The sequence below is a fragment of the Labrus mixtus genome, chromosome 1, assembly GCF_963584025.1.
Source record: "Labrus mixtus chromosome 1, fLabMix1.1, whole genome shotgun sequence".
Classification (NCBI taxonomy): Eukaryota; Metazoa; Chordata; class Actinopteri; order Labriformes; family Labridae; genus Labrus; species Labrus mixtus.
The window spans coordinates 1,724,527-1,750,581 of NC_083612.1; the positions used below are offsets into that span (position 1 = coordinate 1,724,527).

The window sequence follows — 26,055 nt, forward strand, 5'->3', positions numbered from 1 at the left end:
GCCTTGGCGGTGAAGATGGAGCTGAGCCTGAAGGCAAAGCTCTCGACTTTACCGGTCGGTCTTCGCTCCGACCCTCACCTGTGGAATCGAAAAAGACCAAGTACTTTGAGTTTTCTGTTGTATCTTTCATCACACTGATTTACACTTTGTCTTTGGGTAAAAGACGACCGGAGCTTTGGGTAGTGACCGAAAAAATTTGATCGTGGATACAAGCGGCCGAAATGAGATATTCCGGGGGAGCTCGGAGAAGAGCGGCTACTCCTTTGCATCGAAAAGGAACCAGCTGAGGTGGCATCTCCTCAGGACGCCTCCTGGACGTCTCCCTTTGGATGTTTTTTCTGGGCAGGCCCAACTGGGACGAGACCCTGGGGTAGACCAAGAGTTCGCTGGAGGGATTATATATGTCCCATCTGGCCTGGGAACGCCTCAGAATCCCCCAGGAGGAGGAGGAGCTGGAAAACGTTGCTGGGGAGACGGAAGCCTGGGTTGACTTACTGCGCCCGCTGCCACCGCGACCCGACTGGATGGAAAAGCAGCAAGTGATCAGAATCAAAGTCACAACAGGAATCTGTGGATTTACAAAATGACTGTACTGCTTAAAGTCGTAAAACAGCGTCATCATAACATTTCTTTGGAAACGGCACTTTATTACACCTGCTAGCTAGCAGGAGCCCGCCAGCTGAAGCTAATGTTAGCCTAGCCCGTCTCTCCCTGCACAGAACACAAACAGCTTATTGCAACCATACTGGGCTAACACTACAATGCAGACAATTATCTTCTTAAAGGAGTGACTGGCAGACAAACTTTAGAGAGGCAGTGATATGAACCAAACAATCAAACGGCACACCAAACAGGAGAAAGGTCATTGGTCGTTTTCAGTTGTGTAACCGGAATGTCAATAAGCTAATAGAAGATTATTTTCTAGTTTTATAGACCAGTTGGATTTCTTCCTACTTATAAAGCTGATTTATATATATATCATACTCTTTGTAATCACAAAGTAAATAAGGGTTAAAGGGGATTAAGAGGTTGTGTAAGACCCCGTCAGCTCCTCCCTCCTATCATTATTACATAATGCTCATTCTTATCCATCCTGTGTAGGAAGCACTTCACACCAGACCCCATACCAGCACTAGCCGAGTGTAATCTCACCGTGGGCCCTCGACAGACGCAGATGGGTCTGTGAATCCCTCATTGTGCCTGTTATTTGGTTGTGAATTTCTCTCTTCGCTGGATTGTACAAGTTCTTCACTCTTGTTCTTTCACCAGCTGTCCCAATCCTTCTGTGGAAGCTAGCTTAGCCTTTAGCTTCTCTTACTGCTGCTGCTGCTGCTGCTACTTCTTCGATGCCTCAGGCTTTTATATGTGAACTTTCTTTTAACTGTAGAACAAATATTATATATGGAAACTGCGTTCTGTTGTCTTAATTTGCAACATCAGCTCTAAATATAAAAATACTCCATTAGCATTCTGAAGTAAACTTTAAAGTATGTTCTCACTTTTGACCTTCATGAATGCAACACAGCTCCTGGTACAGGCTCACTTCATATCACACATTGATTATTTCAACCACCTACTGGCAGGTCTTCCTACATGCACCATCAAACCATTGCAGATGATCCAAAACACAACAGTGCAACTGGTCACTCATCACTCCTCTGTTCATCTCCCTCTGCTGGCTCCCGGTTACTGCTCGTATCAAATTTAAAACTCTGCTGCTCGTTTACAAACACGTCTCCTCCTTACCTAAACTCATCCAGGTCTACGCCCCTCCCCACTACGCTCTGCCAATGAAAGGCGTCTGATCCAACCTTCACAACAGGGTCCTAAGTCTCTGACTAGACTCTTCTCCTCTGTCGCCCCCCGGTGGTGGAATGAACTTCCAAACTCCATGTGATCTGCAGAGTCCCTCTGCACCTTTAAGAAAAAGCTAAAGAGCCAGCTCTTTCATGAATACCTACTAACTTAATGATGATGGTCTCCATATTATTGATGATGATGATGTTTAGGATGGTTTCTATACTGATTAGGACTCTCAAGAACAGCTGTCGATGTTGTGCTTTGCCTCTGGTCACTTCCTATCAGCACCTCTGGTCACTTCCTGTCAGCACCTCTGGTCACTTCCTGTCAGCACCTGTGTGTCCAATCAGACTCAAAGCTGTTTGTTTGGACTTCCTGACGTTGTTTCCTCCTCTCTAGATCCTTGCTTGTGTTGTTCTTACTCTCTGATGTTAGTCGCTTTATAATAATAATGCATTAGACTTTTAGAGCGCTTTTCTAAATACTCAAAGACGCTTAACAAAGAATAACAAAACGACGAAAACAATACAACAAATAAATAATGTAAAGAAGGAGAGTTGTGGTTGTTAGTGGTTGTAGGCGATGTTGATGAGGAGAATTTTTAAAGATTTGAAGGAAGTGCCAGAGGGTTGGACCTGCAGGGGGGGGGGAGGTTTGTGTTGGACAAAATCGTCTGATAAATGAACTGTAGAGTTGTAGAAAGTTTGAATGGTTTTGTAGATTTCATAGTTTATATTTCCACTCACTGTGTATGAGCCTGCTAGTGAAGTGTGCTTCAGACGCCTCACAACCACAACATCATCACATCATAATGTTTTCATTGATTTATTTGTTTATGTTTAATTTAAAACACAGTTCCATTAAACCGGTCATTAAAACTAATCCCACATGGCTCTCAGTGTTAATGAAAAACAAAAGTGTGCACACAATGGCAGTAGAGTTTCTTCTATTACAAACTAAAGGTTTACATAACAAAAAGGTTATATACAAAGATCTTATATTCCATGCACCATTAAACAACAATCATCAAAGAAGTTTAATGCAGTCAAGTTTGGAATCAGACGTTCACTGATTAGCTTCACAGCAGGTTTGACTCGTTAATTAGATCTGTAGCTGTTAGAGAATACACATATTATTCTGCCAAAACTGGATCCTTTTCTTCATATATGGCAGGAGAGATTTCCATATTTGGCTGTGCTTGAATAACTGTCTTAAGTGGGCGGGATGAAACGTTTGATGAAACGGGTGTCATGGACGTCCATGCACCATTACACATTAATCAACATTTTAATCAGGATCTTTTTGGTAAGGTACTAATAAGTTCTGAAGAATGACTAATTAGCAGCCAGTATGCTACTAATTAGCATGCTAATAAGCATCTAGTTAATGGTGAATATTGTGATCATTAAAAGAGCAATATGTAACTCTGCCCCCTAGTGTTTAAAATGAGTACTGCAGTCTAAATTCTAAACATCATAGAGTGCTGTCTCCCCCCCCCCCCTCCTCTCTATAGTCCATGCTCACACAGGTCACCATGTGGTGGACTCTGAAGCTTCAGTGTTTATCCAGCTCTGCATGGGTCTGTAAACCTTTCTGTGTTCTAACCTCTCTCCATTTTTCAAAAGCATCTCCAATATTGATCCTAGTTTGAGCACGTTTCTGCTCGTGGAGCTTATTAGAAACATGCAGAGGCTTTTTAGGTCGGGTACAATCACTTCTATCTGAACCACTTCTCTTGCCCGCTTCCATCGCTGCAACACCTGTTGACCTGATAACTGCTCTCATATCTGGCAAACCGAGGGGCGTCCAAAACGGCCGTGTGGGGGGGGGGGGGGGGGGGGGGGGGGGGGGGGGGGTGTCTTAAAAGCGCCTACCTTCTCTGGTCCAAACAAATCCAGAGCATTCAGGAGCAGAATCTAAAGTTAGAAGGAGGACATACTGGCTGCTGCATTGTTGTCAGAGAAGCCAGCACTTCAACATGTTTCCTTAATGATCAGATAGTAAGATACCTTTATCATCTCACTCTCTACACATCTTACAGACTGGACCTTGAAGTTAAAGTGTTACCTCATGTCCTGATAAAGCAGGTTATTGTTGTGTAACACTCAGAAATAAAAGTAATTTAGTCATAATTGATTGATGTTATAACAAGTAGTAGTGGAAGTAGAATCTTCAAAGTGTGCCTGGAAATGAAAAGTGAACACATTAAGTATGCAGAATGATTTCTCCCAGAGTGCTGTAATATTAAAAAACTTAATTACTGGATTGTATAACACGTTTTTTTAACCTCTTGAATAGTTTAAATAATGTGATGTATCACAAAGCTGATCATTCTTATTTTTGCACAGTTAGTTTTTTCACCACTGGATATATGAAACCGTGCAGCTTTAATTTCACATTTTTATTCCAGAATAAAAAAAACACATCGGGGGCCGCTGCGCCTGCAGGGACAGTGAAGAGTACAGTGTGAGAGTGAAACGACCTCACGTTCCTCGACAGAGCTTCATCTCATGCTGCAAAACTGAAATAAGCAGCTGAGTTCTTTCATTAACGCTCGCCATTCTGGATTACAGAGAACGTTTTCCCTGATCGTCAATCCTCCTTCCCCTTAAACGACCTTTTTTTCGATGTATACAATCGGAGTCTTTCTGGTCCTATATGTGAAAAGCCTGCGTTTCTGACTGAATGCTGATGAGAAGTGAGGCTTTCTGTCTATTCCATTCGCCATGTTTGGTTAAGACTTGTCAGTCGGAGTGGCGTGGCGGCAAAGACGAGGGCCGAGGCGTTATGCAAGAAGGAAGCCGTGTGGAATCAGGCCTCGCAGAAGAGGAAATGAGTCACTCCATCATGTGCAGAGTCTTCGCTGCAGCCACTGACATCATTACTCTCCTCACCACGCTCACCCCTAACCACGGCCGCTCAGCGGGTGCCAATCATTCAATCACTCCAAATGAAGCGCGGTCGCCGTGCGCCCGCCGCCTTTTAATCATCAGAATCAAACACTCATAGAGAAGAGCCGCCCCGTGCAGCTGAACCATACGGACACTGTGTAAATAGAGGAAGATCAAACTGCAATAATCTCCGTTTTATGTGACTAAAGACGAGTATGGCCCCGGTGCCACCGTGCTGTTGTTACACCCTGTTATCTCCGTCACTCGGGCTCTGTTCATGTTAATTATTAAAACAATGAAAGAGTGAACAGTTTCAAAGCTGCAACACGATGAAGGTGACCTGCTGTGAATAGGAAATGTACAAATACATTCTCGAGTGCGGAGCTGAACTGTAGTCGCATCATGTGCTTTAAAAAAAAAAAAAAAAAAGGTTCTCATTGATTGGTTTGTTCTTTTATTCATTTGGGTCTCTAGTTTCATTACACTGGTAATAAGAAGAGCTCGTCCACAGAGCGACCACGGTGTGAGAATATGATTATGTTCACGCTGTGGGTCATGGAAATGACTTTTATTTATACAAGGCTGAAACTGTTCGTCCATCAGAGCAATGTGATCGGTAGTAGACACCTGAACACAGACCACGACAAAGACCAGAGTTCATTAGAGTCTACATTAAACCAAGACCAAGGCCAAGGAAGGCCAATCCAATCCATGTCCAGACCTGAGTGTGAGTGAGCTCCAAACTGCATGAAACACGATGAAATGTGAAACATGCAAAAAAACACAGACGCTCATCAAAGTGATCCAAAGTGTTCTCCATTTTTCACAGACTTTACCCGGAGTTTCTCCTCCAGACCTCTAGTAGTTTATCCGCAGAAAATCCGAGTGAGCCGATGTCTGAACGCGGCCGAATATACTCCGGAGATTTCAACTCGAGCCAATAGAAAGAGAATGACGTTTATATAGTGACCGGCTAAAGTGTCTGCACGCGACCACTACGATCTCCGTGCTCTAATTAAACGTCTGCAATCTGTTTTCTGTTCGTCAGTATGTTGTTCTCTTCATTCTGTTTTCTGTTTGTCAGTATGTTGTTCTCTTCATTCTGTTTTCTGTTCGTCAGTATGTTGTTCTCTTCATTCTGTTTTCTGTTTGTCAGTATGTTATTCTCTTCATTCTGTTTTCTGTTTGTCAGTATGTTGTTCTCTTCATTCTGTTTTCTGTTCGTCAGTATGTTGTTCTCTTCATTCTGTTTTCTGTTTGTCAGTATGTTGTTCTCTTCATTCTGTTTGTCAGTATGTTGTTCTCTCTTCATTCTGTTTTCTGTTTGTCAGTATGTTGTTCTCTCTTCATTCTGTTTTCTGTTCGTCAGTATGTTGTTCTCTTCATTCTGTTTTCTGTTCGTCAGTATGTTGTTCTCTTCATTCTGTCTTCTGTTCGTCAGTATGTTGTTCTCTTCATTCTGTTTGTCAGTATGTTGTTCTCTTCATTCTGTTTTCTGTTTGTCAGTATGTTGTTCTCTTCATTCTGTTTTCTGTTCGTCAGTATGTTGTTCTCTTCATTCTGTTCGTCAGTATGTTGTTCTCTTCATTCTGTTTGTCAGTATGTTGTTCTCTTCATTCTGTTTTCTGTTTGTCAGTATGTTGTTCTCTTCATTCTGTTTTCTGTTCGTCAGTATGTTGTTCTCTTCATTCTGTTTGTCAGTATGTTGTTCTCTTCATTCTGTTTTCTGTTCGTCAGTATGTTGTTCTCTTCATTCTGTTTGTCAGTATGTTGTTCTCTTCATTCTGTTTTCTGTTCGTCAGTATGTTGTTCTCTTCATTCTGTTTTCTGTTCGTCAGTATGTTGTTCTCTTCATTCTGTTTTCTGTTCGTCAGTATGTTGTTCTCTTCATTCTGTTTGTCAGTATGTTGTTCTCTTCATTCTGTTTGTCAGTATGTTGTTCTCTTCATTCTGTTCGTCAGTATGTTGTTCTCTTCATTCTGTTCGTCAGTATGTTGTTCTCTTCATTCTGTTTTCTGTTTGTCAGTATGTTGTTCTCTCTTCATTCTGTTTTCTGTTTGTCAGTATGTTGTTCTCTTCATTCTGTTTTCTGTTTGTCAGTATGTTGTTCTCTTCATTCTGTTCGTCAGTATGTTGTTCTCTCTTCATTCTGTTTTCTGTTCGTCAGTATGTTGTTCTCTTCATTCTGTTTTCTGTTTGTCAGTATGTTGTTCTCTTCATTCTGTTCGTCAGTATGTTGTTCTCTTCATTCTGTTCGTCAGTATGTTGTTCTCTCTTCATTCTGTTTTCTGTTTGTCAGTATGTTGTTCTCTTTTCATTCTGTTTTCTGTTCGTCAGTATGTTGTTCTCTTCATTCTGTTTTCTGTTTGTCAGTATGTTGTTCTCTTCATTCTGTTTGTCAGTATGTTGTTCTCTTCATTCTCTTTTCTGTTTGTCAGTATGTTGTTCTCTTCATTCTGTTTGTCAGTATGTTGTTCTCTTCATTCTGTCTTCTGTTCGTCAGTATGTTGTTCTCTTCATTCTGTTTGTCAGTATGTTGTTCTCTTCATTCTGTTTGTCAGTATGTTGTTCTCTCTTCATTCTGTTTTCTGTTTGTCAGTATGTTGTTCTCTTCATTCTGTTTTCTGTTTGTCAGTATGTTGTTCTCTTCATTCTGTTTTCTGTTTGTCAGTATGTTGTTCTCTTCATTCTGTTTGTCAGTATGTTGTTCTCTTCATTCTGTTCGTCAGTATGTTGTTCTCTCTTCATTCTGTTTGTCAGTATGTTGTTCTCTTCATTCTGTTTTCTGTTTGTCAGTATGTTGTTCTCTTCATTCTGTTTGTCAGTATGTTGTTCTCTCTTCATTCTGTTTTCTGTTCGTCAGTATGTTGTTCTCTTCATTCTGTTTGTCAGTATGTTGTTCTCTTCATTCTGTTTGTCAGTATGTTGTTCTCTTCATTCTGTTTGTCAGTATGTTGTTCTCTCTTCATTCTGTTTTCTGTTCGTCAGTATGTTGTTCTCTTCATTCTGTTTGTCAGTATGTTGTTCTCTTCATTCTGTTTGTCAGTATGTTGTTCTCTTCATTCTGTTTGTCAGTATGTTGTTCTCTTCATTCTGTTTGTCAGTATGTTGTTCTCTCTTCATTCTGTTTTCTGTTCGTCAGTATGTTGTTCTCTTCATTCTGTTTGTCAGTATGTTGTTCTCTTCATTCTGTTTGTCAGTATGTTGTTCTCTCTTCATTCTGTTTTCTGTTTGTCAGTATGTTGTTCTCTTCATTCTGTTTGTCAGTATGTTGTTCTCTTCATTCTGTTTTCTGTTCGTCAGTATGTTGTTCTCTTCATTCTGTTTGTCAGTATGTTGTTCTCTTCATTCTGTTTGTCAGTATGTTGTTCTCTTCATTCTGTTTGTCAGTATGTTGTTCTCTTCATTCTGTTTGTCAGTATGTTGTTCTCTTCATTCTGTTTTCTGTTCGTCAGTATGTTGTTCTCTTCATTCTGTTTTCTGTTTGTCAGTATGTTGTTCTCTTCATTCTGTTTGTCAGTATGTTGTTCTCTTCATTCTGTTTGTCAGTATGTTGTTCTCTTCATTCTGTTTTCTGTTCGTCAGTATGTTGTTCTCTCTTCATTCTGTTTTCTGTTTGTCAGTATGTTGTTCTCTTCATTCTGTTTTCTGTTTGTCAGTATGTTGTTCTCTCTTCATTCTGTTTTCTGTTTGTCAGTATGTTGTTCTCTTCATTCTGTTTTCTGTTCGTCAGTATGTTGTTCTCTCTTCATTCTGTTTTCTGTTTGTCAGTATGTTGTTCTCTTCATTCTGTTTTCTGTTCGTCAGTATGTTGTTCTCTCTTCATTCTGTTTTCTGTTCATCAGTATGTTGTTCTCTCTTCATTCTGTTTGCTGTTTGTCAGTATGTTGTTCTCTTCATTCTGTTTTCTGTTCGTCAGTATGTTGTTCTCTTCATTCTGTTTTCTGTTTGTCAGTATGTTGTTCTCTCTTCATTCTGTTCGTCAGTATGTTGTTCTCTTCATTCTGTTTTCTGTTCGTCAGTATGTTGTTCTCTTCATTCTGTTTTCTGTTTGTCAGTATGTTGTTCTCTTCATTCTGTTTTCTGTTTGTCAGTATGTTGTTCTCTTCATTATGTTTTCTGTTTGTCAGTATGTTGTTCTCTTCATTCTGTTTTCTGTTTGTCAGTATGTTGTTCTCTTCATTCTGTTTTCTGTTCGTCAGTATGTTGTTCTCTTCATTCTGTTTTCTGTTTGTCAGTATGTTGTTCTCTTCATTCTTTTTTCTGTTTGTCAGTATGTTGTTCTCTTCATTCTTTTTTCTGTTTGTCAGTATGTTGTTCTCTTCATTCTGTTTTCTGTTTGTCAGTATGTTGTTCTCTTCATTCTGTTTTCTGTTTGTCAGTATGTTGTTCTCTCTTCATTCTTTTTTCTGTTTGTCAGTATGTTGTTCTCTCTTCATTCTGTTTTCTGTTCGTCAGTATGTTGTTCTCTTCATTCTTTTCGTCAGTATGTTGTTCTCTTCATTCTGTTTGTCAGTATGTTGTTCTCTTCATTCTGTTTTCTGTTTGTCAGTATGTTGTTCTCTTCATTCTGTTTTCTGTTTGTCAGTATGTTGTTCTCTCTTCATTCTGTTTTCTGTTCGTCAGTATGTTGTTCTCTTCATTCTGTTTGTCAGTATGTTGTTCTCTTCATTCTGTTTTCTGTTTGTCAGTATGTTGTTCTCTCTTCATTCTGTTTTCTGTTTGTCAGTATGTTGTTCTCTTCATTCTGTTTTCTGTTTGTCAGTATGTTGTTCTCTTCATTCTGTTTGTCAGTATGTTGTTCTCTTCATTCTGTTTGTCAGTATGTTGTTCTCTTCATTCTGTTTGTCAGTATGTTGTTCTCTTCATTCTGTTTGTCAGTATGTTGTTCTCTTCATTCTGTTTTCTGTTTGTCAGTATGTTGTTCTCTTCATTCTGTTTTCTGTTCGTCAGTATGTTGTTCTCCTCTATTTTGTGGATGTTGTCATTCCATTGGATTACACATAGCATTGATATAAAGGTAAACATTCTCATTATAACGTCGTGTAGCGGACTCTGTTGCTTCGGCCGCTACTTCTGCGTTGTTTATTTACGCCTTATTTATGTCTTACCTCAGGAGACCCCCCCCGCCCCCCCTCCCCTCTGCCAGGGAAAGTCCCCCGCTGTGAGGAGCATATGTGAATGGCTAGGTCGGGAGAATCTCTGGAGAAGTCCTCCTGTTAATATCTAGATATTATCCGGAGTGCAGATGTGAAAACGGCTAGTGTGTAGAATTACTGATTGTGATTGGACCCCCACCTTCCGAGTGCATCTACCGCTGATCCACAGACAACGGTGCGATTGGTCACACTTAATATTAAACACAACATTTCCTGATTTATAAGTGCGTCTTTACTCGTAATAGAATTATTTATTCATCGACCTCGAGGTTAATACTGCACGTCCTCGTTAACCTCAAACAGCCTCTAAGCGTGAGGTCCAGAGCTCACTATCCAGCCCGCACTGAGGCTCAGACTACCCGTGTGAGGAGCCAGCCGTTAAAAGAGGAAAAAAAGGAAAAGCGACTCCCCATCAGTCAGTGTACATTAAGTCTGTTTTTCTCTTATCAGTCGCTCCTTATCAGCGCTAGTGAGGTGTAGCTGCAAAAACAGCGGCTTTTGTTTTGCAGGTTGGTTGCACAGATATTTCACACTCCTTGCAGTATCTTAATATCAGTGACAATGACAATACTATCAGCAGGATCTCAATAATCTCAAGTCTTTTGTGGCTCCTGTGAAAAGGCCCCAACATCACATTGAAGCTCCACAATAGACGTCTGCTGTGTGCCGCCTCTGGATGAGTCGCAGATAATCGGCTCTGCCTCTTTGTCTGCGTGCCCTTTAGCCAGAGGAGCAGAGCTTGCTGCAGTGTGCCGCGCGCGCCCAGCCAATCACAAGCCTGAGAACAGCAAGCAGGGGTTGAATGTGGCGGTTAAATGCTAAATCTGCTGCTGAGGCTTCCGGGGCGATATTACTGGAGATTATGTGAAGCGGAGTTAGCGGCAATCACAGATATAGGGGCTGTCTTCGAGGAAGCTCATTCTGTCTGGTCCACAAAAAAAAGAGCAAAATATTCCCCGTCTTTAGTAAGTGAAGCGATGTGCCCGAGGCGGCGTGCATCACCAATCCCTTTATTCTGTTAGCACTTCTTTAATCCCGGCTCTCTGGAAAAAGCAGGGGGCCGATGCAAAGTCAAACATTTACGCCTCTCACTACAAAATGGATTTCTCTTTGAATATGGATGAAATATGAATAGATCAAACCTGTAATCTTCTGATTTGACTGCCAGTGGATTAAGGATGAATTAAACATGACATTTTTCCAAAGGGCTGCATGACAGGTAAATTACTCAATTCTAACCCTCGTTTTATTAGCAGCTCAATTGCACTCGGGGCAAACTCTTGACATGTTCGGTGACTAACTTCAAAGAGCGACGTGGCAGGAGGAAGCCGGAGTGTTGAGATGTTAAATGTGGAAGAAAAGGACCGGACTGCGGGGGGGGGGGGGGGCAGCGGTGGCCTCGACTCGACAGGTCAGCTTCAAAACTAAAAAAACGCCTGCTAGGATGTGTGAGACGACAACCAGGGGAGACAAAGTGCTGCTGATTAATTATTTTTAATTGTGTGAAAGCAGCTAGAAGTACATATGCAAATACAAGGCCTGCCCCTTCCAAAGCAATACACATCGACACCGTGGTATACTGATGAGGGTTTACAGTCGGCGCGCTTCCAGCCGATATCCGCCTCCCTCTGAATACAGTTCACTTGTTAGCTGTCATTGTGGCTTAAAGTCAGAGTAGTTTCTTCTTTTTGCTGCTGGGACTTCAGGTCTCAGTCTAAAAACTTGGAGTCCAGCACTGAGTGTGATCAGCTATGATTAAGTTCAAACTTAGCCAAACGTAATTTCTCATTTCGGACGGAGTCGATGCATCGCTATCATGAACTCAATGTGATCGTCTCTACTTGTTTTTTCTATTAGATTGTAAAATTGTGTGTGTGTGTGTGTGTGTGTGTGTGTGTGTGTGTGTGTATGTGTGTGTGTGTGTGTGTGTTATACCTGATAAAAATAGTTACATGCATGCATTCATTACACAACCTCAAGAGCTGTCAGACGAACAATGTGTACGTGATTTTATTGAGGAACTTTTGGTTTGTGTCGATTTTGGCGCCCCCCTGTGGTCAAAATGAGCATGTCTGATTATTCTACAATTCACTTAGCAGACTCTTTTATCCAAAGCGACGTACATCAGAGAGTAAGAACAACACAAGCAAGGATCTAGAAAAAAGGGAACAATGTGAGTAAGAGCAAACGATCAGCTTTGAGTCTGATTGGACACACAGGTGCTGACAGGAAGTGACCAGAGGCAAAGCACAACATTGAGGGCAGTTCTTGAGAGCTCTAATCAGTATAGAAACCATCTTATAAGTCGTCGTTATCAAACAAAAACCATCGTCATTACCATCATCATCATCAATAATATGGAGACCATCATCATTAAGTTAGTAGGTATTCATGAAAGAGCTGGGTCTTTAGCTTTTTCTTAAAGGTGCAGAGGGACTCTGCAGATCACATGGAGTTTGGAAGTTCATTCCACCACCGGGGGGCGACAGAGGAGAAGAGTCTAGTCAGCATCTTAGATAATAATAATATAGAAATAATAAGACTTAATATGTGATGGTCATGGTTGTTTCTGTAGATCACAAAAAGGCGTCTTCAATCATTCCAGTCTGTTTCATAACCACAAGTGACACCTCATCATGTCAATCTCATTCACAGAAAGAAGTTTATTGTCCAGTAAAAAAAGGTTTTCTGAGAAACTCTGCAGCCTGCTACACATGCAAAACACAATCTAAAGATTACAGACGTTTCTCATTTCTGTTACATTACAGCGACAGAGATTTCATCAACCAGCCTTTAATCATTTACTTAACAGTAAAGAAGCAACCCTTATACATACTAACCTTTGTCAGGTTAAATCTTTTTTTTTCCTTTGATCGTCTGCTATTGAGTCTAACGTCGCTATGGAAACAGGTTTTCTAAATACAGAGAAGGCGACTTGAGAGACAAAATTGACTGCAAGAACATCTTCAATAACACAAGAGGAACATTTATACTCAGGCAGAGATGTCATTGAAGCGATAAAATGACCGAATCTGAAAAAGAAAAAAAGAAGCCTGTGTGAGACTTGACGGTGGGTGACAGCGCAGGCTTCAGGCTGAAGGTGAGTAAAAACATTTGGCCTGTAATCGTAGAAACTGGAAGTGTGGTGGTTCTGAGCAGCTGCAGGGTCTGGTTATGTGTAAGAGTGATGACGTGCTAACTGAGTCATTACAGAAAACAAAATTGCAGGAAAGGTCAGACAAAGGTAAAGGCTCCGTCTACTGTAGATAATGGGCAGGCAGTCAGTGGAAACCGGTGCTTATTTATACATCCAGAAACCGAGGAGCCGCTGCCGGTTGAAGGTCTCCTTTTAGCTCGCCGTCGGTTTCCAGCTCCTGAGAAACATGTCAGGATCTGCAGCAGCTCAGTGCTTTACTGTGTTCAGCAGGTAGTCAAAAACTTACTCTGTCTGTCACTGTGTGTTGAGCAGTCGGGCGCTCGGGGGGATTTTTTAGAGCTTCATTACGAAACAGAGCTGCCTGGTGAGTCTGGACCAAGCCGAGAATTCCCCCTGCTCCCATGACAGGACGGCACGGTGACTGTAGCGACTTATTCCAGGGTGTCTTATTGAGTGTAATGGGCGCATAAAGGGGAACTTTCTCTAGGCTGGTTGGTGTTTTAGTTCGGGCTGGGAAATTCATGGTTACCCACCCTCGATATGAAGCGGTCCATTTAATCCCAACATTCATTTTTCAAACTCAAAATATACAAATACATATATATATATATACGTATAATATATATATACAGAGGGGCATCTGAAGCAGTTTGCAGTTTGATCCAGCAGAGGGCGCTCTCAAAGGTGACTTGACTCTCTCCTCATTAAATGAAGACAGTAATGTTGCGGCAAAAAGCAACGTGGGCGGTTCAGGAGATGCTGAACTTACTCGTCTCTCTGCAGACAGCCGCCCACTGCTTTGGTGGAGAGACTCAGGGCGAAGGAGGATTCCTGCAACTCTTGTGCGGTTGTACCAGGAACCTCTGTGCGCTCTGACCGGGTGTTCTCGTCAGCAGGTAGTTTAGTAAATAAAGATATAGCTGCTCTCGATCCAAATTGAGTAAATAGATTTGTGTTTCTGGTGAATATAATAAAAAAACAAGTTGGTTTTTCTGGATTGTCAACAGGCTGCTGGTTTTACCCACAATTTCCACATATGCGCTGAAGGACCTCATTCCTCAACCTCATCAATCTTTGTGTTTCCACAGCGAGCGCCGCAGTCCGTCTCTGGAGCGTGCCACCATCACACACTTTTTAAACTTTTGCTTTGTGCAAAAATGATGGAAGAAGAAGAAGTCCTATAGAATAGAACGACCTGAACAGGAAGTCAGAACTTAGTCAACTATGACTAAGTTTATGTAACTTGACGGTCTGATTGGTCAGCAGGAACGCCACCGGAAGTAGGAATTCCAACTTGAAAACTGGGTGCAACGTCAGTAGCCGAGTTCAAATCCAACATGACTGCTTGATTATCCAACAGTAACGTTTAGCTGTAACTGTTGGGTTTATGAGCAACGCTGTCCTCTTTATGTGTAATTAGATCAATCACACTGATAGTACCGTGCAAGTTCCATCCCTGGACATGTTGTCAAGTTATTTTGACAATCACATAGTGTGTTGTTAGCGCCCGGAGGCATCCATGTTGCTTGCCCCACTTGATGCCAACTGGAACTGGTTTGACTCGGGTGGGACGTCATTCTCAGCTCCGAGATCCAAACCATTAAACTTAATGAGAGATTTTCCTCAACCCTTTATGGAGCCAAACCAACAATACCAAGATGGTTTCAAAATATAACCGTTTGAAAGTGATCGTGCACGTGTTAAAGTCATCAAATGTCAGTCAGCAAGATTCAGTTTGAAAATATGAGCAGACGTTCTGGCAGATCATTGTCTGAACTTATTTATATATATATATTTATATATATATATATATATATATATATATATATATATATATTAAAAACATTACATCGGAGTCCTGCAGGTTGCAAACTGATGGTCACTTACCTCTTTATATTCGAGGCCACAGACCGAGGTGCACTGTTTGAAGAGTTTAAAGTTAAAGTTTTTTGACTTATCGGTCTTTATATAGAAAGTGCACACAGAGATATATCATCCATCTTGAGTGTACACTGTAAATTGACACATAAGTCACCTCTCAAGACATCTATCTTCCTAAGGTATCCGAGGAGCGTCTGCTAAAATATTTGACTGTGAAGGAAAAATTGCCTGACGCCCCGGCTCACTTTGTCCATTTTTCTTACCTGGAGCCTCCCCTGACCTGACTCCAGTCTCCCCTCTCCTCTCTACATGATTGCAGTGCAGGTGGTGTTGTCGATAAGCCAAAGTCGGAGCAGGCTCCTCAGCCCCCCGGAAAAAAAAAAGGGAAAGAGAGATGAGGGGAAAAAGTCAGGCAGAGAGAGAGTGTGAGTGCCTGCAGGGACGCCGCCTGGCCAAGTGGCTGCAAGCTAACAGAAAAGTAATGATGGGACAAAGGGGTGATTTATTTGTTTGCAGCAATCCTTTATCCATGACACAAGCAGAAGAAACAGCATCAGAAGGATGAAGCTGGTCCAGCACCAACTGGGAGTGTGGTGAAACAATTTTACACACCCGCTGCAGAGTGCAGGTAAAACCCTCACATTCAGACGGTTCAGGCAGAAATAGTCCTTTTAACTTCTCCACCTGACGAGCAGAGTATTGCATTTGGCACTGGGCGAATCAACTCTTTACTTTTTTACACATCCGACTAAATCTTTTTCTATTATTTCCCCAAACTTTGATCTCTCGCCTCCTGCTGCGCAATGAAAACGGAGCATAATTTGACATTCCCGACGGAGGAGGGGGAGAAACAGAGCAGGAGTCGCGCAGCGTGCATGAAGTACAAATGACACCAGGTTCATGGCTTCATCTATTTGTTCAGACTGTTGCCTTTGCAAAGATGGCCGACTGTCAATCAACCGCTGCGAGATGTAGAAGCCAATCTGATGGCATGACAGCTAGATTATCTCCTTTCCACACTGTAATAATAATCATAATGACAGGACTTGTGTACACCATTTGATTGACAGCCGATCTATGGGAAGTGTAGTTCAGGAACACGACAGCAGTGAGAGCTTTGCATTAAACATGGAGACAATAAGGAGTGATATCATACAAAAACTTACAAAAAACAATATATGCAATATGAACAAAAACCAGAACAAAATGATGTTGAATATGTACCATCCCTAGTAACTGTTGCTAAGCCTGTCAATCTTCCCCTCCTAGCATGACACATATATAGTTCAGAATAATACCGGTGGCAGATATACTGCAGGAAATGTTTGACATTTCAACAATGGGTTTTAGAATTTCACACAAAAGGAAGCTTCTTCCAAAGATCCTGGGTTTCGTCGGCTGAAATGACAGCTGCTAGCAGTTTGTCCTCAGCTGTGGCTAACTGGTTGAAGCTAATGCTCAACAGTCAGAATCAGCTGTAGTGGACAGGTGTGTGTGCACATACAAGTCATTTGTCTTCAGATGACTTTGCTCTCCGTGCTGAAGCATAAAGGACTAAATATTAAACTGTGAGCGTACAGTAGTGAGTGCTGTGATAAACTCAATAATAAATGATGTTGTGATGTGACAGATGGGTTCATTTACATTACAGTGCCTACATTAAAACAGGGCGCATCGATTCATGACGGACGAGGGAAAAGATATTTACACGACTAAAATGTGCATCCATTAAATGATTTACAGGCTCGATGGATGTTTGTGTCACAGGGTTTTAGTGCACATGAACAGTTCTGACACTCAGTGACTGTTTAGAGTTCATCATAGTGACAGCCTGGGGGAGGAAACGGTTCCTGTGTCGGGGTTGTTTTTGGTGATCCATAATGCCTACTGGAGGGGAGGAGTTTCACCAGTTTGTGTCCTGGGTATGAGAGGTGTGCAGTGATGTTAAGTGACCCTGGACCGGTACAGTATGAGTCCTGGGTGGAGGGCAGGTCAGGCTTGATGATTTACTCTGCAGTCCAGTTGTTGTCTGTTCTTTTCCTGTTTGGTAGCAGATTCAAACCAAACACTGATGGGCGTGCAGAGAACATACTTGATAATGGTGGAGTGACACATGATCAGCAGCTCCTGAGGCAGGTTCAAATTCCTGAGCCAAATCAGGAAGTTCATCCACTGCTGGGATAGATCCTGGTAAAAATGAAAGTTATTCCAAACACATCTTAGCCCTAAAGAGAGATCAAGAGGTGAAAAACTGGGAGGAGGAGTGAGGAGGACTTTTAAGACGCTTAAAGAGGACATATTATCCCCCTCCTCCACCTTTTCAAACAGTCCTCTCCTCCACCTTTTCAAACAGTCCCCTCCTCCACCTTTTCAAACAGTCCTCTCCTCCACCTTTTCAAACAGTCCTCTCCTCCACCTTTTCAAACAGTCCCCTCCTCCACCTTTTCAAACAGTCCTCTCCTCCACCTTTTCAAACAGTCCCCTCCTCCACCTTTTCAAACAGTCCCCTCCTCCACCTTTTCAAACAGTCCCCTCCTCCACCTTTTCAAACAGCCCCCTCCTCCACCTTTTCAAACAGTCCTCTCCTCCACCTTTTCAAACAGTCCCCTCCTCCACCTTTTCAAACAGTCCTCTCCTCCACCTTTTCAAACAGTCCCCTCCTCCACCTTTTCAAACAGTCCCCTCCTCCACCTTTTCAAACAGTCCCCTCCTCCACCTTTTCAAACAGTCCTCTCCTCCACCTTTTCAAACTGTCCTCTTCTCCACCTTTTCAAACAGTCCTCTCCTCCACCTTTTCAAACAGTCCTCTCCTCCACCTTTTCAAACTGTCCCCTCCTCCACCTTTTCAAACAGTCCCCTCCTCCACCTTTTCAAACAGTCCCCTCCTCCACCTTTTCAAACAGTCCTCTTCTCCACCTTTTCAAACAGTCTCCTCCTCCACCTTTTCAAACAGTCCCCTCCTCCACCTTTTCAAACAGTCCCCTCCTCCACCTTTTCAAACAGTCTGTGGTCTAAATGAAACATCTGTGCTTTGGTCAAAATATAACATGAATCAAGCACCAGAGGAGGTTTGTGACCCTGTATAAACCAGCTCTCTCAGAACGCTCCGTTTTGGTGTGTGTGTCTCTTTAAATGTAATGACCCCCTCTGAGTTTCCCCCGTAGACATCACTCCTCTGTAGAGAGAATAAAAATGGCCTGTGTAAAAGTTTTGTTCTAGCCCATGGGTGGAGATACCAGGGGAGGGGAGGGGATTTCTTTTTTTACCAGAATCCCACTGTGACATCACAAGGAGAGCAAATGTGAAACAGAGCATTTTTCTCTGTGTTGTAAGACTTATGCAGACCACAAACAAAGGACTGGATGGTTTATTTCACATGTTGTGGTTCAGTAGACTCTCAGGTTACACAGATATATGTTCAAAAACACTGTAGAAGTGGATTTTTCATAATATGTCCCCTTGAAGAGTTTGTCAAGCAGAGGAAAAAGACGGAGATGATCACACAAACACAAACAATTACAGCTCTATCACAGCCTCGAGTTAATATCAATTAGACCAAACATTACAGTTACCAGCATGGGAAATGATCATGAGCAAATAAATATGAGGAAGGACTGGCACACAGAGAACAAAAGGAGAACAGACGGGAGTCTTAATTGAGAAAATATTTATTGAATCAGAGTCGGTTGAGAGACAAAAATATTATTTATGCAGACGTTTCAGTCCGTCTTGGACTTTCTTCAGTGCAAAGTGAGGCTGCAGGGTGAGTGGCTCTAAATGTGGTTACCTCCACAGGTGCCGCTAATCACTGATTAAAGGCTCACCACACGCTGATATGACCATCAGCGTGTGATGAGGCCGCTGTGCAACGGGACATGTGTCAAACATTTGGTAATCTATATATACTCTTAAAGTAAAAAAATTATTCAACAGAGATGTTTTTACATAAAAAAGTGATCATGATGTCTGACGAGATTCTCTGGTTTAGCGTTTCTCTTTTTTTGGATCAACCAATCGCAGCTTTTGAAATGATGGCTCATACCTCACTAGAGGGTCATCCTTCCTCGCTCAGAGATGATCTGAGTCACTCAATCTGAGCATGTTCCTAAATCAATCCTCAGCTACGACTCCTCGTTAAAACGATGTAAGCTAAGCTAGGAGTTCTCTGAGAGGATCCTTTAAATGTTTGTTTGGCAGAAAGGGTTCCCACGAGGTGTTGTCGTTACGGTACACACTCTGCAAGCAGGCTGATGTTTTAACACACCAGAAGCCTGTAAAGGTTAAATATGCCAAAACATGGAGGCCACACCGAAGGTCATTAGCCATTCTTGTTTTGGTTGGCGGACATAGAAATAGTTTATGGGAAACATCTAGCTATCATGACTTTGCTCATGTGCAGTTTAGGTCCAAAACAGATTGGTGACAGGCACTGATCATGCAAGGTGGTAGGTAAATGTTTCCTCCTGAGCACCTCGTCTAAGCTGGTCGTTAGCGGTGTTTGCATCACTGAAGTAGATCGAAACAGTTTTACTTCCTGCCTGTTACCAACGTCTGTGTTTGCTTGTTTCAATATGGCTTTATATCTTTGCATTTCCACTGTGCATGTCTGAGAATGGACACCTGCAGTGTGTGCAAAATGCTGCATATTCATTGGCTGGTTCTATTCAAAGGAAGCTGTAACTCTCCTGGAGCACTTCCTGTTCAGTATGACACCTGTCGATACACAGCAGGTCCTGTTAGCATGATAAGCTAGGCTAGCTAAGTGACACATGCAAACCCCGAGATTGATTGCCATATGTAGCCTCCAGACAAATCAGTGTTGCACTTTGACCTGTGGTGCATTAGTGATGTTTCTCTATTGGTTAAAACAGTGGCAGCCTTATTGGCAACGGCATTGATTGACATATTTTCAGACAAATCAGTGATTCCACCATGGTGTGTGTATTATAGATATTTGTGGGGACTCGGGACACAGTGCTTGAAAACAGGAGGGACCCGGTCAAATTGGGGACGTATGGTCACCCTACAGAGACACAATTTGACAACTTTAGTGTGGAGGAACTTGACCTGCCTGCACAGAAGAGCCGTGACCTTTACCCCTTCTGAGCACCTTTGTGGGGAATGACAGCGCTGATTGCTTGCCAGGTGTTCTCATCCAACATCAGTGCCTGACCTCAGAAATGCCCTTTTGGCACTGATTCACAGACACTCTCTAAAAGAATCTTGTGGAAAGCCTTCCCCGGGAGAGCAGCGGCTGTTTTGGCTGCAAAAACCATCACATCTTGAAAAGCTGCCCATTTATTATCGTGTAGGAGTAACTTCTTTCCCCCAACAAGCGACTGTATCCGAGAAACAAATTCTTTGCATTTCCCATGGCTGGGCTCTTGATGATCTAACTATCAAGCTGCCAGTGTTGCATTGGGATGGGTTGCCTGTGTGCATTGAGTCGCCCACTCCTCTCGGTGAGCAGCAGGATGTATCCAGAGCGACTTGACCGATGTGTGTCTTTGGGACTCTGGATGTTTTTGCCATAAAAACACCATCAGCAGGCAGCATAGCTCAGTGCCCACCAATGTAGTTTTCTCACTCACTGACTTCTGAAATACTAATTGGATGCTCAAGCTGTGAAGCATAGCACCAGTGTTCAAGCTGGCAGGAATAAGGAAGAAGCAGCAGCTCTGGATGGATGGATCGTTGGTGTTTTGCATCTTTGTGAATGTAAAGTCCAGCCCCGGAAAGAACTCTGAACATCACTGCACTCAAGTGAGATGGTGTTTGCAGAAACGCAGCCACACCATGCAGCTGCAGTTTGGATTTTTCTAACAGTTATGTTCATGAAATAATGACACCAGTACTGGGAGCTGGAGACTGAGAATCATTCCCACACTCCTACAGACCTAATGACACCTATCATGTTCATTTCAGCATCTTTAGCACGACTGTCTTATTTACTCTTGTACATTTGTTTGTTTATTGTCTAGTATTTAGAGTTTTACTTTTTTAACCGGAGAGTTCAGTATATCAAAGTAAATGCCTTGTATGTTTGAGGCAACCTGGCTAATTAAGCTGATTCTGATCCTAAATTATGTCTCCACAGATGTGGTTTGAAAACAGTGTCTCTTGGCTTCCTCTGTCTGGAGGGGAAGTGTCAGTACCATGTTTATTAAAGAGTGTGTGTTAGTCAGTGTATCATAAATGATACAGGAGCCGACGCTGATGGTAGACACAACAAGTGGATGACCATTTTAGTTTAAGAGAATAAAACATAAAGGGACTTTGTAATCCCAATTTATCATGGGGTGCAGTGACGTCATCAATCAGTCATAAAATGTATAGCACCAATTCCTAACAAGTGTTATCTTGAGGCGTTTTACAAAAGAGCAGGTAAAAGAAAAATCGGGTAGGGGGAGATGGGATAATATGCAGGAAGGATTTCTTCTTTGTATTCCTCTCGTTCCTGTTGTCCACACTTCCTCTCCGCTGAGGTGGAGGTCGGAGCAGGCCGTGCATGAACGAGGACGGCGGTGGTCGTGGGGACGACGCAGTCAGATGGGGGTGTCTGGGCGTCAGGGACGTCGGGTGGTAGATCAGCTCCCTGAAGGTTGGGGGAGCTCCGTCTACTCGAGAGCCTGGACAAGACCTCCTGGGCTTCCAACACACTGACGCAGAAGGGGGGGGGGGGTTGGTCCATAGCAGCAGGCCATCCCCACCAACAATCCAGAGGAACCTGCAAGATATGAGCGCTCAGGAGCTCCCAGGAAGACATGTGGTTAGCAACTAAGGTTTACAGATTACAGTGACATGCAGTAATATGAAGTCATCAGCCAAGGAAACCTTAAACTCCTTTAAATCCTGGTGAGATCTCAGGATACTTTCCCCTCCCCCTTTCCACTTCTACCTCCCCATGGTCGCTGTCCAGTTTGTTCCTCAGGCTTTCTACACCAGCTTCACTCTGCTTTGATGGAGTCATCAGGCTGAAATAGAGAGCTGCGCTTGGGGGGGTGGGCGACGACACCAGGTGACTCCACATCTATCAGAGGAGGCATTTTGTACAGTCTTACCATCGTTAGCATTAGCATTAGCACTCCCTAGCTCTTTTTTTTTTAAGATTTATTTTTGGGCTTTTCATGCCTTTATTGTTGAGAAAGGACAGTGGATAGAGTCGAAAATCAGGGAAAGAGAGAGTGGGTATTGAATTGTGGGAAAGGAGCCACATGGACAGATTTGAACCTGGGCCGCCCGCTTGGAGGACCACAGCCTCCATACTGTACATGGGGGCGTGCGCGCTACCCACTGTGCCACCAGCGCCCCAGCACTCCCCAGCTTTCAGTTGTGGCAAAGTAAAACATCGGTTGTGACATTTACTTTTCAGCAAAAGAGAAAGAGGCAGATGGTACAGGTGAGCGTCACATTTTACCCCCAGGCCGATGCAACTAGCGGATTTCATTTTTTCTGTTGCCCACGTCAGGCCGCCTGTGGTGGCGTGTCTAAAACGTTCGTGGGTGGTGTTTCACAAAGTTGGTTAAAATGATAAAAACCGAAAGCCTTCCTAACGTGGGCTTTTTGCAGATTTTTTTCAAATTGTTGTGTACACTTGAATGTTTATCTCTGATGTCAGATTGTGATCAGTTTCTCCTGTGATTAACAAACAAAAAGAACGCCATGGTTCAACCTGCCTCCTCCTGTGGAGCAAAACAAGTCCACACGTTTGTGCCGAATCACCACAAAGCCCCGCATCACAGGAAGCTCTGCCCACAGTCACACCAGAGATCTGAAGCATCACCGTCTAACGTGCCAAATAAGGCGATTTTATTAAACACACAGGATTTAAGGAGCTAAAATAATCCCCGACAACAGTCTGCGGAGAGGAGGCAGAGCGTTCAAGCCGAGATCAAAGCAGGCCAGCAACAATACAGCATATAGCTTTATCGCCTGCCTGTGATCCGCGGCTCCTCAGCCGACGCACCTGTGTGTACATTTCCCAGAAAAACAGCCTCCGGTGGTGATCATTAGCTCTCCTCTGGAGGAGCGGGCGGGATCGTTAGCCGGCTTCAAGGAAACGCCACGCTGTTAGCTCTCTGCATCCAGGGTCACACTGCTGTTTGCTTTTGTTCTTTTTTCTCAGTCTTATCTGCTTTCCTCCAAACATTTATCAACTTCCAGCTGTCAGTTTTTCCCCCTCTTGTTGTTTCATAACTTGTTTAGATGCTCGAGCTGAAACCATGTTAGTGTAGTGTGTTCGGGCGGAGCGCACTCTGAAACCAAGAGGTTAAAAAATACATCTCTCCGGCTTCTTGTAGCTGCGCTTTAGCCCAGATCAGATATACCCAGAGGAATTGTGGGTAATGTATGGAGGTGGTGATTCTTATTATCAATTAGCATAATTACATAAAAGGGGGGGAAAGCCCGGACCGCCCCGCTCCGCTGAGCTTTGATCCCCTGCGGTCTTACTTACTCAGCGTTAAATGAAAAGCAACAGAGTGATTCACATTTTTCAAACTACTTCTCAGAGTGTTTGTGTTCAGAGACCTTTTTAAACACCGTTTAGATCTTTATGTTCGGAAATCGGAAAGTGTTTGATTTTCAGGGTCAGTGATTCTCCCAAAAACTTCCCCCGAACATTTCCTGTGCAGAAATATGAACTCTGCAGTTAATGATAAACAAGGTGCCCGCACGGCAGAGCTCAGTGGACTGTAATGAGCCGATCAGCCAGCCGACCAAAACACAGCAAATTATGTTTTTAACACACCTTTAACACCTGCTGTGCACACACACACACACACACCATGTCCCTGTGATACAGTGTGTACGGTGATACAAAATAAAATATCTGAACATAATGCAGTGACTTATTGATTTCGATGTAATCAGGACACCAGTGTACAAACAAACATTATTTATTCAGACCGAGGAGCTCTATTCTCCAGGGACTAGCTGCGCGTTTATCCAATCAGGTGCATTAATAAAATGTAACCTATTCTGTAACATACAGTGAACAAGAGGGTGGGTGGAGAGGTCCAGGAGAAAATCGGAACAAGCCCATTTTTCAGTTCAGTAGTATAATCCAGTGTCGTCACCTGAAGCAGTGGAGCCACAGTTAGTCATGTGGTTTTGTTGACTTTTTGATCCAGTAGATGTCGCCCTTGAGCTCCAGCATGAAACCAAAACAAACTTCTGTTTGGCCACGCCTCCTCCATACTGAAGCCTCCGCTCTCCTCCAGAGACACACCTCCAACCCCCCCTCCACTCACGTTCACATGACGGAGTTATCAATTAGAACGCACCATAATTAAACACCATTAAGAGCAAGCGGTGGACAAAGTTGTCCTTTGCTCGAGCTGCAGTCACCTGTGTCCTGCGTTGTTGTGTTAGCATGCTAATGTTAGCGCTCTTTAGTTAGCTCGTAGCTTCATTGTTGTGTTAGCATGCTAATGTTAGCGCTCTTTAGTTAGCTCGTAGCTTCACATTTCATGTAAACTGACACAGAATGAGCGTGATCTAAAAACTCTTACTAACATCCAAATAATCAGTGAGTATGTTCTTCTTCTTCTCTCTAGTTCTTGACTAAAACAGCTTTTATACACAAGCGGAGGAGCCGGCCGTCCCGCCCATGTAAACACGGCTCTGACAACAACACAGCCAGCAGGACTCGAGCTTCTCCCTCATTGTAGACAGTTATGACTCAGAGACACATTTACACAGGACAGACTTTATGATTTATTTATGTGGAACATGTTGAACATTCTTCCTTTAACTTCATGATTAAAATGATATCGACAGAAGAGTTAAAATTTTATGTTTATTATCTTTCACAATTTGTCTAAAGAAAAATCGTTAAACCTCATCTTTTGCTGCAGTTGTTGAATTTCTTTCAGAAGAAGATTGTGTTGTTGTTATTATCTCAAACTGCAAACATTCATCAGCCCTGTAGATGTTCTTTTGATCAAAACACAAATTGCTTCCATTTAAGACACAAAGACAGAATGAGATTTTTCACTTTTATATTTTATTTTTCTTTTAACTCTGAAAAAAGATTCTGAGTGTGTGATTAAAAAAAAAGATATTTGAATTCAACAGAAATGGAGAATTTAGATTTATTTATACGTTTATTTGAGTCGTAAATTTTCTCTTTCCATCCTAACTCCAGCAGAAGAATAAAAACGAAAAAATATTCAAACTTCCTCCCGTCACATATAAAAACACAGTTTTTTGTTTTGCCCTGGTTAAAGGATTGATGGGCTGTTCCTCCCTCGTCCATTACCTGCTGAGCCGCCATGCAGAGGCTGCGTCATAGTCTCTAACCACGGTGTCAGATCCAGTGAGCACCTGATGATAATAAGCAAGATCCACCTGAGGAAATCTATTCTCATTACTCGATATGGCAATGGTGGACGATATCACATGCATTATTCATGCCGCCTGCAATATCTTCTTGACCTCTGTGAAGGACGTTTGGACAGACATTCATCCCCACAAAAATTGGCCAATCACAGCCTCCAAATTGGACATATGCAAAATGCAGAGGTGGCGTGCGGTCTTGAATAATGCGAGCGTCTCTGCTGTGAGAGTGAAGTATCCGCTCGGGGAGGCCTAATGATACCTGCCTGGCTAAACCTGATAGGCTGAACGTAGCTCTGACCTCTAACCTCCTCACATTTAAACGCCTCAGGGCTGGCCTTCATGTGTTTATTTTAAAGAATACACCCTTCTTTTTCTAAGTTATACATCTGTGGTGACGGGCATCTCCTGTAGGGCATTGTGCACGAGCAGGCACGTTATTATACTGCAGGGTATTGACACACTCCTTACATAATTATTGATTTTTTTTTGCAGCATGTTGCTAATTAGGTAGCATCGGTTGGATGTGGTGCAGCTGCAGCTTTTTACGGCTTCCTCTCCGCTGTTGCTAATGGAGAAGGTGAAGTGTGCGCAGCTTGGTGGAAGCAGCAGGCTGACGTTCATGTTGCTCTAAAAAGACGAGATCTGAAAAGGTTTCTCTTGTCGTTTTTTAACCTCCTGGCGATTAAAGCGCTCTTTGATGGTGCTCCTGTGGACTTCCCTCCATAAACCGATTCTAAACACAGAGCTGCAGATAATTACACAAGTGGTTTCATTCAGATGTTCTGATTTTAATGGAATATAGTCAGTTCAGTTGAATACTTTGTCC

The 26,055-nt window shown here is 42.7% G+C and overlaps 1 protein-coding gene across 1 annotated transcript in view; it reads left to right on the top strand.

Annotated features, from left to right (window-relative positions):
- The window catches only part of ntrk3b (neurotrophic tyrosine kinase, receptor, type 3b), a 251,433-nt gene that overhangs the window by 99,361 nt on the left and 126,017 nt on the right, over positions 1 to 26,055 (top strand). The window lies entirely within an intron of this gene.